This window comes from Cuculus canorus, chromosome 3 (assembly GCF_017976375.1).
Source record: "Cuculus canorus isolate bCucCan1 chromosome 3, bCucCan1.pri, whole genome shotgun sequence".
NCBI lineage: Eukaryota > Metazoa > Chordata > Aves > Cuculiformes > Cuculidae > Cuculus > Cuculus canorus.
In genome coordinates this window covers 85,806,768-85,823,956 of record NC_071403.1, presented here as the reverse complement: position 1 = coordinate 85,823,956, position 17,189 = coordinate 85,806,768, and the positions used below count along the sequence as shown (strand labels likewise).

Genomic DNA, 17,189 nt, shown 5'->3' with positions numbered 1-17,189 from the left:
CTCATTTTTTTTTTGGAAGAGCTGTCAGCCTCTAAATTAGTAATTTCAACAACTATAAAAGTTCTTTAACTTATGCATTCACATAAAAGAAAGAGTTGGTATCTTATGGATTCATGTATTTAAATACAGCTGACTTTCGTTTGGGCATAGCCTGAAAGGCCCTGGGAGCCACTGATCCTGTTTGCAGCAAGTGCACTTCCTTACAAATCTCCATACCAATTCCTGCAGTAACACTGGGAGGTCTGCAGGCAGCGCAGCACTAGGCATGTGGAAAATGAAATAGTGTATGTGTGAAGAATTTATAGGAGTACTGTCCCTTGGGAAGTGTTTTGAAAATATCTGACACTTGATATAATCTACTGCATTCCAATTCCAAAAAGGAAAAAAAGGTTCTTTAGAAGTGTTTTTCTGAGCCCCAGGGATGTCCTCTGGCAAACATGGTCCAGCTGTATCCAGAGAAGGAGGGACTCCACTGCAACTAGGAAAAATAAAATAAAATAAAATAAAATAAAATAAAATAAAATAAAATAAAATAAAGAATGACACAAGTGCTGCTTTTGTGTTGGTGGTAGGAATATTTAAGGTGTTCGGCAAGCACATCTTGGGCTCATATTCAAGTCTGATTCCTTTCTTAAAAGAGAATAAATTAAAATATAAAGCTTTAAATTATCTTCTCAGCTGCCTAGTACAATTCCCTTTGCCTTCTGTGGGTGTTACTGGAAGCAGGATTTTTCCCCTTGCAATTTAACAAGTCCTATTACTGCTGCCTGTCAGATGTTGTGATACAAATCTAGGGGTGACAGTATGGATTTGCAGTGGTGTAACCATGTATAATACCCTGTTGCTGGAGGAGCTGTAGTTCACTTGAAAATGCGTATGTGTTCTGCTTTTGCCTATCACTTTCTTTACCTGCTTTTTTTTTTCTTTTTTTTTTTTTAATGCAGCTTTAAAGAGAATTCACGGCAAAAACTGGTTGGCAAGGCAAAGATCTTCTGTCTGAGGAAAGGCTCTAAAGTGTTGAAGCAGATGTTGCTCCAACTCTAAGGCATTTCTGCAGGAAAACTGGATCTGGCCTGTGCCACGCCAAAAGAGGATCTGGAGAGGTCATCAGAAGGTGTCAAGGTCTTTGCTTTTACTCTCACAAGGGTTTAATTCTTCTTGATTTGACATGGGTGTTGGTATGTGTGGCATCATGTGTCTGCTGCATGTACACATGTGTGCGTGTGCCAGTGGCAAGGAGAAGCTGAGACCAGGGAGGCATTCTGCAGCAAACACTTGCAGCCAAGTCACTTTTCACGTATACAGAGTACAAGGAAAACATGATTTTTAATTTTATTTTTATAGATAATTTTTCTGGGGCTTTTTTGTCCTAAGGGAGCCATGTGAAGCATGAATTTTATCTCACTGTATCACATCTACCTTGCCCACAAGTCAGCAAGGTGGCCTTTCATTTACATTTCATACATTTTCATTCTTTATTTTGCTGATTTTTTTTTATCTTGATGGAGTCTCATAGCCTGAGTCTGCCGCCACAGGCTACTAGTCTGGAAAGGATCTGAATCTCATGCTCAGTCATGATGTTAGAAGATACAAAAGGTGGAGATAAGTACAAAAACCTCTTGCCATTTCCATCTAGCTGCTCAGGTCATCCATGAGGTGGATGGCAGCAGCCAAAACTGCCAGTAAGGAGAACATTGTCCAGGGCCACTGGGCTTCATGTCTCTGGAACAGCCCGTAACTGTGTCAAAACATAGGGACACAGATAAGGAGACAATAATATGTGGAGATACTGAACCGTTTCATACAGTCTGCCCTTCAGGCTGTTCCCAGCCTACCTGCCCATGCAGCTCAAGATCTTTGCACAGGACTTGACCTCCCCTTTGCCACAATCTCTGAGTTCACCAGCACAGTTTTCAAGCATGTGAAAAAAGTAGCCCCTAGCATATCACATGAGGTAGCTCAGTTTAAGGTGAAAACATTCCCAAAATGAGCTTGTCCATAAGATTGTGTAAGATTCGGGAAGAAAGGAAAGGAAAGGAAAGGAAAGGAAAGGAAAGGAAAGGAAAGGAAAGGAAAGGAAAGGAAAGGAAAGGAAAGGAAAGGAAAGGAAAGGAAAGGAAAGGAAAGGAAAGGAAAGGAAAGGAAAGGAAAGGAAAGGAAAGGAAAGGAAAGGAAAGGAAAGGAAAGGAAAGGAAAGGAAAGGAAAGGAAACATAGGATTTATGTAAGATGGTGGGAGATTGAAAATGCTGCCATTTCACTGAGCGTATTTCTTTTTCTGCCAGTATAATTGGTTTCCAGCAATTATTTAAAGTGGCTAGCAATGATAATACAAGTATTTACAGTCATTAGCAACTCCTCATGTTGGAAAATAAGCCTATTGAATATTAAATTAAGTCAGACTGCTTAATTAATACCATGTCAGGGCTGCCCTAAAGTTTCCCTACTCTGCAGGTCTACATGGATGACAGAGTACACACTCATAAGCCGAACTGCAGGCTTTGAGCCACGCTAGCATGATGTGTTACTGAAAACAGTAAGATATGTGTAGTGCAGGCAGTTTGCAAGCCCTTACTTCTGCAAGAATGAACATGGCAGACTTCCCAGATCTTTTATACTTATTTATTTATATGTACAGACACATATATAATCTGCCTTTTAGTTAATTAGCTAATGTTTGTAAAGTGCTTTGAGGATTAAGTGCTATATAAGTGCTAATTATTATTATTATTATCTCTCAGTATGCCTTAGTAGACAAGGTCAACCAAGAAGACGCGGAAGAATGTATCTGCTAATGAAGTCTGGGTAGGCTGTTTGCTCTTCTTTGCCCCTGTTTTACTAGTGTTAGGCAGTAGGAGAGACTTCCTTAATGACGCAGGTTGGTGAAACCCTGGACCAAATTGTCTGGTAAGTCCAGTGTCTGTCACCAGACATTCTTAAGAACAGGATAGGCAAACCTGTGTCAAAGAGGACCTAAGTGTGGTTAGTTCTGCCCCAAAGAACCAGGATGCGTGGCGTGGTTTCTGTAAGTCCATCCTGGGCACAGGATATAGTCATTGTCTTCTATGGTCTGTCAGTTCGATGCTTTCCTGGGTCCACACAACACAAAATGCCTGTAAGCCAAACGTGCAAGGCAAAACACCACAAAATGTGTGGGTGTTTCTGGCCTAGCTGGAAAACTCTCCACAGAGGTATTGAGGTTTTGCCTGCTGTCCTTTTAAAAACTATCTGATAAGGTTGCACTGCCCAGCATATCCTCGGACGGGTGTAACCACCCACATAGCCAGGTGGGCTGCACTTCTACTCATGCACCACCAGATCTTGCAGCCTTATGCAGCATCGCGAGCTGACTTTGCATTAATAGTTGGACTGTGAGCTGAGTTGGTGTGCTTGTCACTGCTTTATTTCACCTGCCTGGGGCCACAGCACCCAGCTGAAACACAAGCCATGGGCGAGAAAGAAGACAGGAGCTGGTGAGGAGGTCCTCAGCTGCCTGGCTCTGGCTGTACCTCAATGCCTTCTGTTACACTGAGTGGGGAGTTTTTTCTTTTGTGCACCTCCCTTGCTTGATACCACGTAAGAGTCTGTTATGTGCAATAAGAGTGACACACTGCATATACAGAGTGCCTTTCAATCTCCTTTACGATTTGCAGACATTAACTAGCTCTCATAAAATCCTTCCAGGGAAAATGGATGTTTGTATTTAATACACATACACATAAATACATTTAGAGAAGTCCATATGTATGTATCTGTCCCACGGAAAGAAGGAGCAAATTGAGGCAATGAAGGGTTAAAGAGAAGGCCAGATTCTTGACATCGCACTGAATAAGTTTTGGTTAAACGCTACCTATGAGAACAATGAAGCAAATCACATTTCTTTATTTCTAGACAGCTGACTAAGATTTAATTGCTCTTAAATGTTTATTTCCACACATGCATGCAGGTACATCCGTGGTAATGCGGGTGTATGGTGTTGTCATTTGATGTGGTATTTGTTTAAGTATACCTTATTATCTTCAAACTATTTAATTGCTGGCAGGTAATAACTGGTTCTCAAATCTTCTCTTGGCCAATATTGAATTATTACTCCTTGTCTTCTTTACCACATGAAGAGACATATGATTTTGGCTTCGCAGCATCCTTTCATTTATCTTCTTTTGTAAAAGCTGGATCCAGAGCACTGTACTTTTTTTAAAATGAACATCAGCTCCTTCCTCCAGCAAACCCCACAGTGCTGCCAGGACCACGCAGGAGAACAAGGGCCAGCACACAAAACCAGCTGGCAGCCTCTGTCAGAAAGCCCCACACTTGTCTGTTGTCATCATTTTGATAGAAACCATAGACCCTGTATCAAAGGAGTTAACTTGGCCCTGTTGGAATATTTGTACTGAACAGTTAAAGAGTTTAAATGGGCTGAATGCAGGTTTCAGCCTGGCTCATCCCACAGCAGCAGCCATCACTGCAACCCGTTTTTGTTAAACTTTAGTTAAAAATGTGGATAGGGGAAAGAAGGAGGATTAGTTAGAGAACTAAGCATGGTAAATATAAAGTACTGCTTTCACTTTAACATGATTTCCTTTCTCTTTCACCACAGGGAATTTTTATAAACTCCCTTCTAGCTTGAAAGTCTTTTAAAATGACTTTAAATAAATAAGTTGAAAACTCTTTGGGGGAGAAAAGGAACACAGTTAGTTGAGATAGGCTGGAGTTTCTATTTCTGTTCTTGCAGCTAAAGTTCAAGCCTTTTCCTTTGACAACAAAGCAAACACACAGGGAAGTGGAAAGAAAAGACTCGGGAACAGTCAGCACGAGACAGAAGCTGTTGTCTTTCACTCTCTGGCTGCTACAGTCCTGCCAGCTGCCTTGAGACCTGACAAACTCAGCTCTGCTGGTAGTTTGAGATGCTTCTTTCTCTGTGTTTTGTTTGTGGTCACAGAAGTCTTGCAAGAAAAGTTTTGCTTGGCATGGTGAAATCTTTCTTTATCAAAAGGACAGCAGAAGTCAGGTTGAAGAAGATCAGAAGTAGCATGAGGAGGGCAAAGGCAAGAGGGAGAGACATGAGAAGCAGCAATGTATGGCCAGTAGTGCCAATGTTGCAGGATTTCAGCAAAGCTGGTGAAGGGGGTACCATTGCCAGGGTCCTGTTGTCTTGCTCACTTGGGTCAGGATCCAGGTGATCACTGTCAGGCCACTGAAAATGGTGGTGCTGGGCAATAGGAGGTAGTGACTGCAGTAAACAAGAGGAAAGCTTGTTGTCTCACTCTTTTATTAAACATAACTCCTAATTTCTGGTCTGAGAGTTAGGCTTTGTGTCCCTCAGAGCATCTGGACCTCTGTACAGGGGCATTGCATGGGAACAGGTGTTGTGGAATAGGAGGGAGGTCATGTCAGCTGGTGTTAAACAGGATCTGTCAGGCTGCTGCTGAATCCTGTGTGAAAGAACAGCAGGGCCTAGACCTTCCTAAACGGGCTGCAGAAGAGGTGAGGTGAGGCATGAAACTCTCTGATGAGCTCCGGGGAATGCTTAATAGTTCTTTTGCAGTTCTTAAAAATATCTATGCACTTAGAGCTTCATCACACTAGTGTGTGTATTCCTGAGCACTTTGCTGTACTTGAATTTACCTGAATTTATAGCCAACGCACCTTCCACACTCTGCTTGCACTCTGCTAAGTCTCTCTGGGCTTGTTCTCTGCAGCTTTGCCGAGCTGAAACTGTAGGTCTTTCATTTGCCATCTCCAAAAACCAGCATCCCAAATCCACCTTACTGTGCAGTCTGTTGTCTGCCCTCAGTTTTTCTAGTGAATGAGTGATCACTGTGTTTGGTGAAATGTGATCATTACCTGAAGGAAGTTACGTATAGGTATAGATTGTATTATATATGCATTAAGTCTATGTATACCAGACATATATGTATATATGTGTGTAACAAGGTCATGTTATATGTATATTATGCATGTGTTATATCATCCTAGTACTTCATTATATAAGTATGTATTATAAGATAATTCAATTATAGTAATTCTTGAAACCTTAATATATCATTATATTCTATTTATATATAATTTTATTGTTGTATATATATGTGGGACCTCAAGACATAGCTTGGATCGCTGAGTGGAGATTAAATATAACTCTCGTTTGAACTTAGTTGCTCTGTTAAAGTCAATGAAGCCACCAAAGTGCAGAATGAACATTTTTTTTTTTGTTTTTCTATAACACTGTTTGGATTTTCAGAGTAAATAAGTTGGTTTCAAAACTTTTCTGGATAATATACTCTGGTTAGTTTTTCAGAACCATTCGCTGCCAAAGAAAAATTGCCTGTATTGGAAGGGTTACAGTGAAAACAGAAAAGCGTAGAGAAAGGTAGTGAATAAACAGAATGACCCTGTTACAAGAGAGAGTAAATAGTGTGTGTGAGAATCTGGTTAGCCTGTAAAAGTGAAGTTTGAGTGAACTTGATAACAGTCTGAATGGTGTGGAGCAAGTTCTCAAGGAATGACTTTTGCTGCTATTCTTACCACTAGAACTGGAGGGCATTCCCTGAAATAATTAGGGAGTGAGTTTAAATCTTTAAATCGGCAAAAAGGAAATTTTCCTCCATCCCTACTTCCCCAACACCCACAGTGCACTACTGTAGTGTGAAACTCCTTGTCACAGGATGTCATAGAAGCCAACAGTATAAATGGGTTCAAGAAGGGATTAGTCAAATTCATGGAGGAAAAGTCTACTGGGAGCTATTAAACATGATAATCCAGATGCAACCTCTGGCTCAGGAAGTTCCGAAACTGCTGACTGCTGGAATCTGAGAAATGGATCACTGTAATTGCCATGCTGCTTATACTCACTTCTGAAGCACCCACTGCTCACCACTGGGGGAGGTGAGACACTGGATTGGATGGACAATCAATGACTCAGAATGGTTTATCTATTTTCATATTCTTAATTTTTGTACAATGAATGGAGAAGTTACCTCACTTTTATCTCCTAGACAAGCTGAAATTCACTAGTGCCAAGAAATTCAGATTTCTGATTGCTCAGGCCACTCAGGACAGGCTGCTTGGAGCTGAAACAGATGCAGAACAGCACATGAAGTATAATGTACTCCATAACAGCCTCTGTGCCTGCCCATGGCCAAGTGAGGATGCAGCCTAGATCAATGGCTGGATCCACTGCTTCCCTCCAGGTACAAATGCCTGTTTGCTTTTATGAGAAAAGACAGCCTAGAAAAGTTGACTCCAACCTTGTGCCTGAAAATTCAGGAAGAGAAGCATGTTACTTGCTGTACCTCCTTCCCTGGAGCTGGTAGGAAGGGATTAAATGGCAAGGTTGGTGGATGAAGGAATGCTGCCTGCATATACAGCACCAGCAGTCACTGCTCTAAAAACTGACTGGAGAAGCTTAGAGTTGGTAACTTTCTGCAGTATTGGCTTTGTTTTATCTGTAGTGGTGGAGGAGTGAAGGTAATCTACTGTAGATCCAGACACGTGGCTTGAGTCCTCGCTCCAGGTTGGTACAAAGGTTGACCTCACTCAGCTTAGCCTGTAAAGAATAACAGTTTATTCACACTATGAACTAAACAGGCTGCAGACCACCTTGTTTCCTTGCATGGCACTGATTCAGGAAACCAGCACGTGTTGGCCCAAGTAGACTTATGTAGAACTTTGGGAAAAGTTCTTAGACACTGAAGAAGCAAGGAAGGAGCTGAAACTCAATGAATTGTCCCTTGGGCAGTGCCCTCCAGTGTTAGATCTTGTGAGGGTCTGTCTAGGGCTGGATACAGATGCAAACTTCAGTGTTTGCCCCAGGGAACGTCTTGAACCAGGGAGCCTGATCACAAACCAGTGATTGATGTGATATGGAGGCTAAGCTCTGCTTTTGAACCCTCTCCAGTGTGTATGTGTTTACCCAAAACATTCCTGCCCTCTTCCTTCCCACTGGCATCCCCTCCCCAGTTTTTCATGAATGTTGCCACTGGGGATTCATATATGAGAAAAAAAGAAGTGAAAAAAATAAGGCAAAAAAAATGAAAGGAGGAGGAGAGCTGTACTTCTTCTCCAAATGCAGTGATTCAGATGGGGGAATGCACTGTTAAAGTTTCTGCCTTGACGTGTGTATGTGAAACGTGGCCAAGTTATGGTTTCTGTGGGAATCGTACGTTTGAATTTTCTGTCTTTTGTGTGGTTAAATTCTCAACCACAACATTGCATTAAATAGTCAGGCTTTTTTTATAATAGCTGTTGCACTCATAAAGCTTGATGTTTTGCTTCTCTATGAAGGTGGGAGGGTATATGTGTGTTTTTGTGCTAGGGCGATGACATGGCGGTTTACTTTAAATCGGAGTGTGGAGGATACACTCGGATTTCTGCCAAAGTGAAAAGGGGGTGGGGGTGGGAGGTCTTTTGAGCAAGAAGGGATGGCTCAGCAACAGGGGTGTACTGCCAGACCAACAGCAATTACTGTAGGGGACAGGGTCAGACCTGGGGATTTCCTGTTGTGATAATGAATTTTATCTCCAAGGAAGCAATTCCAAACTTGCTCCAGCTGGTAGAACCCACCAGTTTTGTCTTCCCTTCCCTCTTCCAAAGATTTGTTCTATAGCCTCTGGGAAGTGATATGAGTGAACTTTGTATAATAGAAAAAATGCACCAGCTGTCCACCCATTAAAAACCAACATCAGAAGCAGCACTAATGGCTGCTGTTTTTGGGACTCTCTGCACATCAAAATATGGACATGACGTGAAGGTCTGGTTTCCGATCAGACCCTATAGGAGCCTACAGAAGGTCAAGAATGAAACCTGGGAGGCAACGTGGGGAAGCTGTCACCAAGTCCATTTGCTCTCTACATCTGAGGCTGCTAGTGCTGGAAGTTTTAATGTCAGCATAGATGAGAGTTGTGGTCCATTGAAATGTAAATTGGAAGGGTTTCACAAAAAGTGTTTATATTCTACGTCAGCAGCAGGCTGAAAGGTGGAGGCTTAAACCTGACAAATATATTTTCTTTGCATCAGTGACCAGCAAAAGAAAATTAATGTTTACAAGTCCTGTGAAACCCACTCACTTGGTTTGGGTTCATTACTGCAGCCCTTAAGCAGTTGCAGGGCATCACAGACAACAGAAATTGCCTCTTGTAGCACTAAGGAATGCCAGAGAGGCTGAAGGGGGAGGGTTCTTCCTTTTGCTTCTTTTTAGTTATGCTTTTTTTGGATGCTGTTCCCAACCTTATACTTTGAAAACATTGGTTTGAACTTCATGTAGTCACGAAAGACAGTTAACCTTTTAGATCATGGCCCTGGTCGCGGTGGCAGTCAGGCGCAGCTTAGAGCCTTGCTGGGCCTGTTGAAGAGAGAGATCTGGGGGTGGAGAGGAAACCAAATCACCAAGGGTTGCTTTCATGAGACCTTCAACTTCCTTTTTCTTCTTCCAGCCTGCTGGCTGGAAGGCCTTTTCTTATTTTTCATTATTGCTTCATGTGCCTAGTGAGTCCTTTGCTGGTTTATCATCCAGGCAATTTGTTGCCTCAGTGTTCCTTTATGCCCCTCTCCATCGAAGAAGCTCTGGTTCCACCTGTATCCACACATGGATTTAAAAGCTAAGGTTGTCCTTCTGGCTTTCCCACTTGCCCATGAACCCACTAACTGTGTATTCTTGCTTTGAATTTCCACATTTCCTATGGACAGAATCTTCCAAACCAGACAGAGAGGAGTTCATTTGGTCTTCCATTTCCTCCCATACAGAGTGTTCAGATGCTTTTGACACCCCAAGACTGAACTGAGGCAGGCAAGTGTGATCGTGCAAGTGTAAATCAGTGTTTATCCCCACAGGATGAGCTTAGGTCTCTGTACTTAGACCTAAAGGGTAGGTAAAAGGCAACTGGCTTTAAAGCTACTGTTCTTACCTAAAAAGCTTACTTTTTCAAGTAAGTAAACTTTGTTCAAAGCTTAATGTTCTTACCCACCAGGTCCTTGAACTGCTTGTGTGTGATGTTTTTAAAAAGCAAATGTCCAGTTTCCTTCACTGTCCCTGGAACAAAATCCTGTCCCCTGGAGTGGGTGGGAAGTTTGCTTTGCACCTCAGGAGAGAGAGGCTTCAACCTGCACATATCCTGGCGGAGAAGCTTTGAGTACCACCATGGGGTTTCCTCCTTAACAGGATTTTCTGGCCTGATTGAGAAAGTTTTCTTCTCTGTCTTCCTCTGACAGCTCTAAGGGCACAGGCAAGGACACTGTCAGCAGGGAAGCTGAGTTTATTGGCTATGGATCCTGTGATTTGGAATCTTTCTGCCCTTTTTTGAAACAATTCTTTGGTTTTGAAAGCAAATGGTGGCTATAATATAGTGAATTGGACACTAAATTTCTATTAATTCATAAAAACTAAAATAGAATCCATTAGGAGCAGTTTGGTATTGGTGTGAAAGGAGATGTAAATTATCTACTATCATGCTTGAAATGCGAAAGCTAATCATGTTTGGCATCAGGCCAGCTACCATTAAAGTAATTATTTTTAATCATCAGCACTTGGTGACATGAATACTCATATTTGTTGATTTACTGTGAAAAGCACTTTATATTGTAAATAAAAAGCTGAGAAAATATACATTTTGTTTTAACGATAATAATTATTATTCAGATAAAAAGACATTTGCTTTTATGAAGCAAACAGAGCCAGTTTCTGTCCCCCTCATCAGTCAATATAATCAGCCTGATGTAATGCCTGTCATATTAAATGGGAAGCCCACCAGCAGCAAAAGGGTTTGGATCCTATTCTTATGTGATTACTATATATTTTATTCCTTTAAAATTACTAGTAATGGCTTCACTGCTGTTGAACAACTCCTTTTTGCAGGGAGGAGAGAAAGGGTGTTACACTGACATAAATTCAAGCTTAGGTGTACTAAGTCCGTCCTTTATATGAAGATATAAATCATAAAATATTTTAAATGGTCTATGTATCTTAGGTTGGAATTCGCAATTTTAGCTTATTTTTGTTAGTTTTTCAATGAAGATGAGACTCCTAATTGCCTTAATGTACTCTCTAAATACCTTGCTTATTTGGGATCACTGGAAATCAGCTGTCTTCTACAGGAATAAAACTGTATATGCTGGCATTCTGTGTCAAAATATTCCCTTTATATTTGGAAGTATTTAATAAGAGGACTAGCAATACATTCAAAAAACATCTCATGAATATGACTCAGGGTGTGTATTTACCCCAGTGGTCCATCTCCCCAAAATATGTGCGTTTGAATTGAAGAAAGTGTGTCTCGATTTCATGGGCATAGACCCATTCAGTAGGAAATACGCAATATTTAGGTAAAAATAAGTTACTTAAGCAATCAGGAAGTCCAAATTCAGCGTGTAGTAGTTGGAAAGACAGTCAGTATATGAAAGCAATTCAGGGAGGGTAAAGGGTTATTAGCGGGTAAAGCAAAAACAACAGCAATATACTAAGTGTAAGACTGTTTGTGATTTTAGGGAAACAGGGACTAATTTCTAACTGTTAATTAGAGTAGAATAAAAAGCTTATTACAGGGTGTGAGAGGGCATGGGAATAATATATGCTAAGAATCTCAGAGGCAATTCCATAGCGTGCATTTTGACAGAGTATTTTGTACCAGCCAAATTATAAAAGAAGGAAATACCTTAAACAGTCAAGTAAAACAAAAAAAAAAAGGAAAGCAAACAAATACTCTTCTCTCAACTCTCTCCTTAAGCAAATCCAACCAAGCAAACAACATTTCCAAAGCCATGAGAGCATTGCCAAGCTAGCTGGAGGGCAGCACTGTGGGAGGTGCCCACAGGTTGGTAACCTGGAGGCCTGGTGGGAACATGGACTCCTATTTCTTTAGCTCTGTACGACTCTGTGTCTCCACCACAGACATCTGTAGGTATTGATTTTGTAAGACAATTTCCTTTTCCTCTAGTTTTTGACCAAGTTTCAGAGAGCAATGGGGAATGAATGAAACTTGGCTTTATGGAGGTTTGCTGTATTCCTGTGAAAGGGCTTGCGATTGTCTGCAGTCTTCTCATCCTCCTGTCCTCAAGCAAGGCTCATCCTCAAAATATGGACCTTCTTTAAACCTCTCTTTTCTACAGAGTCTATACAGTGTCTATAGACAGCCTTCGTAGGGTAATATCTATTTTAGCTGGACTGAGGAGCCACTATCAGCCTGCTCTGGGGGGATGCAAAGCTTTCAGGTGGTCACTAAGCCTGGAGTTCTCACTGCCTCTTTCCATCTCCTAGTTCAGAGCACAGGCATGTGCCAAAGGCTGTACACACAAACTGCTCTTAATATTGGCCCACAACTTAGCCTAGGGCTTGAAGTTGGGGTTTTCTGGTCTAAAAATCAGGGCATAAGTGCTTAAATAAAAATTCATCAATTTGACCATGGTCCTTACCTGTAGAAACACGGTATATGATTATTTGGGGTCATTTCTTTAAAAAAAAAAAAAAAAAACCAAAAAAAGGCAAACATTTTGTGGGAGGAAGCTTAGGAATGCCTAGTAAGTGTTTTAAATAACCTAGGTCAAAAGATAGAGGTTAAAATTTACAATATGATTTTAGTTGGTTGTGAAAATAAAACCCAGTTGGATTTTTCTGAAGGCCCAAATGTAAACCGATAATTAGGCCAGTGCTAAATCAGAATGCTTCCTATTCTTGTACATTTTAATTTTTTTTCCTCAGCAAAGCCATGAGAGGCAAAGATGTACTCTTTTCTGGCAATGATTTGGCTCCAGAGATTATTATCTAGGTGAATTCATGCTCAACTAGTACTTCTTTAGAAAAGGGAGGTTCCCAAATTAAATAGTTTTTTAGATTGTGCCTTGTCATGCAAGCAGTTCTGATATCACCTTATTTGATTTCTTATAAGAACTTTAAGGAAAAAAAAAGAAGTTTTGAATTTTTTTCAGTAAACTTTTAGGATGGAAGTCCTTTCCCTGAGTTTTTAATATTTGGCCACATTCTGAAATGTACTATCCAACAGTCTCAAATTTTTCCACAAAATGGGTTTGCAAAAGCAAGTCTGAAATGTTTCAATGTAGATTTTCTAGGGTTTTGCTTTATATAATAGTACAAAATTATAAAATCTTAAGAAAGAAATTGATTTCAGAAAGGAAAGTTCCAGCTCTTTCATTCTGAAATACTGGACAGTTTTGTACTGTTCACCCTATTGTTTGGCTTTTTTTTTCTACAGGAACATTTCAGCAAATATTGCGTGAACTTCTTAGGGGTTTTGATTGACTGCCTCTGACTATTCTCTTAAAGTTTTTCTAGGCACCTTCCATTAATTTTGTAGCCCTTTATTCAGCTTTACTACAACTTTCTGCATTAAGCTTTGCTCCCACAGCATTTTTCTCATCTGTCTTCTCTCTGACATGTCAGCAGAAAACGTATTCTTGTCCCTCTGTATGTCCTGCTGTTGTGTTTTTTTTCAAGTTGTTGAACAAGGTACTGGGTAAATTGTTTTATGATTTGCACTTGTACTTCCCATGGTCAATAATCACTGTCCCACCTGGCTTTATGTGAAATGCATGCTCTGCTCTTGGGTGCTTTGCTGAACCCACTCTCTTTCTCTTCATAAGCATGCAGCATCTATCTCTTCAGCTTTTGAAATCTACATGCTCGGGTGTGGATGGCAGAGCAGATTTGTAGGGAGAAGCATCAACGTGGGTTACCTTCTGCGTTAGCTAGATGGTGCTAAAGAATTTTTGCTTGTCATCGCTAAGGAGAGCGTTTGGAGTGCAGTCCTCCTTTCAGTTCCTGGGCTTGGAATTGAAAAGCAATGTTTTGGCTTTGTCCTAAATACAATATAAGCTGCAGCCAGTGCATACAAGGAGTTAAAACCAGCGAAAGACTTGGTCTGGAGCACTTTAGGAGTAGGCCTATTGGTTTCAAGGACTTCAGTGCACTGTGAATCAACCCAGCAGCCCTACACATACTTTGGCATAAAAGAGGTTTTGCCAGTGGAAGACACCCTCTCCTGTGCTTCTTCCTGATCCACTGGAGCAGCAATGGGCTTCCAGCAACCAGCAGTACTTTGTGTTTCATTCTCACAGTGCTTGTCTTGAGAGAGTGAAAATGTCCTCTTGCCTTTTAGATCTGTATCCTACAGCAGTTTGAAAAATTTTAGATGCGAATAATTTAGAAAACAAACCCAAACACCACCCCTCCATCTTGCAGTCAGTGCTCTTGGAGCCCAGGTTTCCTTGCTTTTTGAGAGCTGCTGTTTCAGATTAACAGTGTCCTGGCTCTGATAAATACTAACAAAGTGTAACGAATGATCAAAGCTGCATTTACTACCCAATGAGTTTGAAATGATTGATCTGGATGACATAATAATGATAACCAGTGAGACAAGGCATCTACCCCTCCAGGTCTAGGGAGAAAGGAACAGGTATTAAAAATGATTCCACTTCTTAGGTCATCAGGTTATTTCCATTCTGATATAAGTGGAGGACAAATGCAAGACCCTCACTTTCCCCCAGAAGAGCCCTGCAGCTGCTTTGGACCGTCCCTTTGATAGTAATTCATTGTTTCATACAGATTACAAAGTTTGGCTGATGATCCAGTAAATAAGAGCGAGTCATTCATGACCGTTCCGTGTACTGCTGGGGTAGTTCAAAAGGTGGTGGAAGCTCAGATGTTGTTCTTTGCAAAGCCTATGCATAGTCGTAATCACAGATGTGAAAGGATACAAGTGTGTCTAGGACAGAGACTTTGCCATCTGGAGGTTTCCCATTATCTCCCAGAAGACTGGCTAGATGATTAATGACAAGACAACTTGGACATACCATAACTGCAATCTCCTTTAGAGCTTGGCTGCCTCTGGTCCCATGATAACCTCTTCAACAGCAGTGTGTCACCTTGTAACCTTCCAGAATCATGCTTCCAGCATTCTTTCTTTCCTCCTACAAAAACAGAAATTCCTACCTACTGGCATTAGACCTGTCAGATGAGAAAGAATGAGCCTTCCTGCTATGGTCTCTTTTTCTTCTTTTTGGTCTTTGACTGTAAAGACTGTCTGGATGTGTGAGACGCTCACATTCCTCAGAACATTATAAATACAACTCACCCTTACATAAACTCGACAATACCTGGCATTTATTTCCAGCAGGTTGTTTTTTCCAGGTAGAAACAAAAGCCCGTGTAGCCCCAAAGTTGCCAGTTCCATGCTATGGAAGATAGTTTATTTGTGCATGTACTCCCACAGCATTGTGAACATCTGTGCTATGTGCATCTGGTCTTGATGTGATGTCACTTGCTCTGGATTTGCAGCAGGCAAGGATCATTTTAGGAACAATTCCTCCATTGCTCCTCTACCATTAACATCCACCAGCTGCTCCTTCCTTTCCTTTTACTCCCAGAAAAAAAGGAATGGCAATCAGAATAAATTTGTTCACCCACAGGCCAAGGAGCATCAGCATTTTAAAAATACTGGACTGAATCCTCAGCAGGATGTAAGTAAACAATAACACCTTTGAAGTCAAGAGAGCTTTTCTCATTTACTTTCTGAGACTCTTTCTCAGTGTGACACTGAGAGGGTATTCTTAATATCTACATTTAGACCATAATTTCTCAATGTTTCCCATAAAGCTGACGAGGAGACAGTCAGTCCCTCCAGAAGGTACTTACAGCATCTAACTATGAATCTGAATTGCTCTATGGAAGAGTCTATCTCTTTTTGCTGTCTGACCACCCCATCTCTTTTCCCCCTTCTCCCCTCCCTGGACCATAAAGACTGTCCCAGGTTCAGCACCTGAAGTAAGGTGCTTAAATTTTGGCCGGCTGAATAGCACTGTGTGTCACCACTTTCAGCACTAACTCCAGAGTTAGTTCATCCAGCTGTTCCTTGAGGAGTTCTTCAAAGCAGCTCCATCTGTTTGTCCAGCCCGAAAAAAAAAAAAAACATTAGTAATGACAACTAGGACTGACAAACATGTGAACAGGCATGAGCGCTTTTCTAAAGATTTCAAAGCTACTCCAAAGTCTTTTTACCCAAACAGTGTTACCATATATGACAGTTGACCTCAGACTTAGTTTTCCAAGCAGCAAGTTCAATTAGCTCTAATACTTTCAACATTTAAATAGTTAACAGTAAGCAAAGTTCTTTAGAAGCAGAGGGGGACGACTACATGTGCATCTGCTGAAGTTGTTAGGCAACGATGGAAAAAAAAATAATATCTCTCTAATTGCTTCCAGACAATGCCTTTTGGATAGGGCTGTGCGAGAGCAAGGGGAGCTCACACTCGGACAGAGGGACTGCTCCAAGACAGAGAAGAAGCTGCTTCAGCACTGCCGTCTCTCCAGTCCTGCCTGGCAACCTTCTTGCTGCTGGTGGAAAAAGGGCAACTTTGCCCAAAATGGCCTGGTTCTCCAGCTCTCTGCAGTACCCCTCGCTGACAGGAAGCTCGTGGGAAGCAAGAAGCACAGGGTGGTGAGCCAGCAGATTTAGGTCTACTGCTGACCTTCTTCATGATCGCGGGCTCATTCTGTGGCTTTTTCAACTCTCCATTCTACCCATCAGTAAAATCTGAGATAAATCTGAGCAGTTGAGAACTACAGTTTAACAAATTTGTCCAGATCCTACTGTAGCAAGTGGCATCGTGTCACTGTACACACATAAATGCCTGCAACTTTCGATGTATCCTTAGCCACCCTAGCAAATTCCGCCTGCTTTGCTATCTTTCACGGGGGGTGGGGGGGTGGTTTGGAGTTAGTTCAACTTGCTGTTGGCAGAAAATGGAATTCACATATTTTTTTCCTGCAATTGGAAAACAAAAGCAGAAGGAGCGGGGAGAGGCAGCAGCAGAGAGCACTGAGGAAACTTCACTGGCTGCAAACAGTGTTAACAGTCAGTGCCAGAATCGAGGGAGGAGTAATAGGGTCATATATTCTGTGATGACAAGTGGGAGAGCTTCTACTTAACTACCAGGACTCAGCTCTAGTAAGCCCTGCCACCAGTCCAGTCCTGGCTGTAACGCACGACCCTCAAAGGTGACTTCCCAGGAAAGCCAAATTTTCAAAGAAGGATAGGAAAAAAAAACTATGGAAAGGCAAATTGTTTAGCTCTTATTCAGTTCTACAAAACTATCTAACTGCTGTCTGAAGCCTCCACCAGCTTCAGCTGTGTTACAGGGCAGACTACAGCACTGCCTTTTACTCTGCTTTGGCTCAGCTGTGGGCAACTC

General features: G+C 41.5%; 1 long non-coding RNA gene across 9 annotated transcripts in view; it reads left to right on the top strand.

Moving 5' to 3' along the window:
• LOC128851810 (uncharacterized) overlaps positions 1-17,189 on the top strand; it is a 126,620-nt gene that overhangs the window by 97,535 nt on the left and 11,896 nt on the right. For 6 of the 9 annotated variants that reach the window (XR_008449289.1, XR_008449291.1, XR_008449295.1 and 3 more), the window contains 2 exons: positions 945-1,122; positions 16,201-16,435. This is a non-coding gene — a long non-coding RNA (uncharacterized LOC128851810). Of the gene's footprint in view, positions 1-944; positions 1,147-2,740; positions 2,805-16,200; positions 16,436-17,189 lie in introns of all 9 variants that reach the window. The other 3 variants (XR_008449290.1, XR_008449294.1, XR_008449297.1) reach the window with 3 other exon arrangements.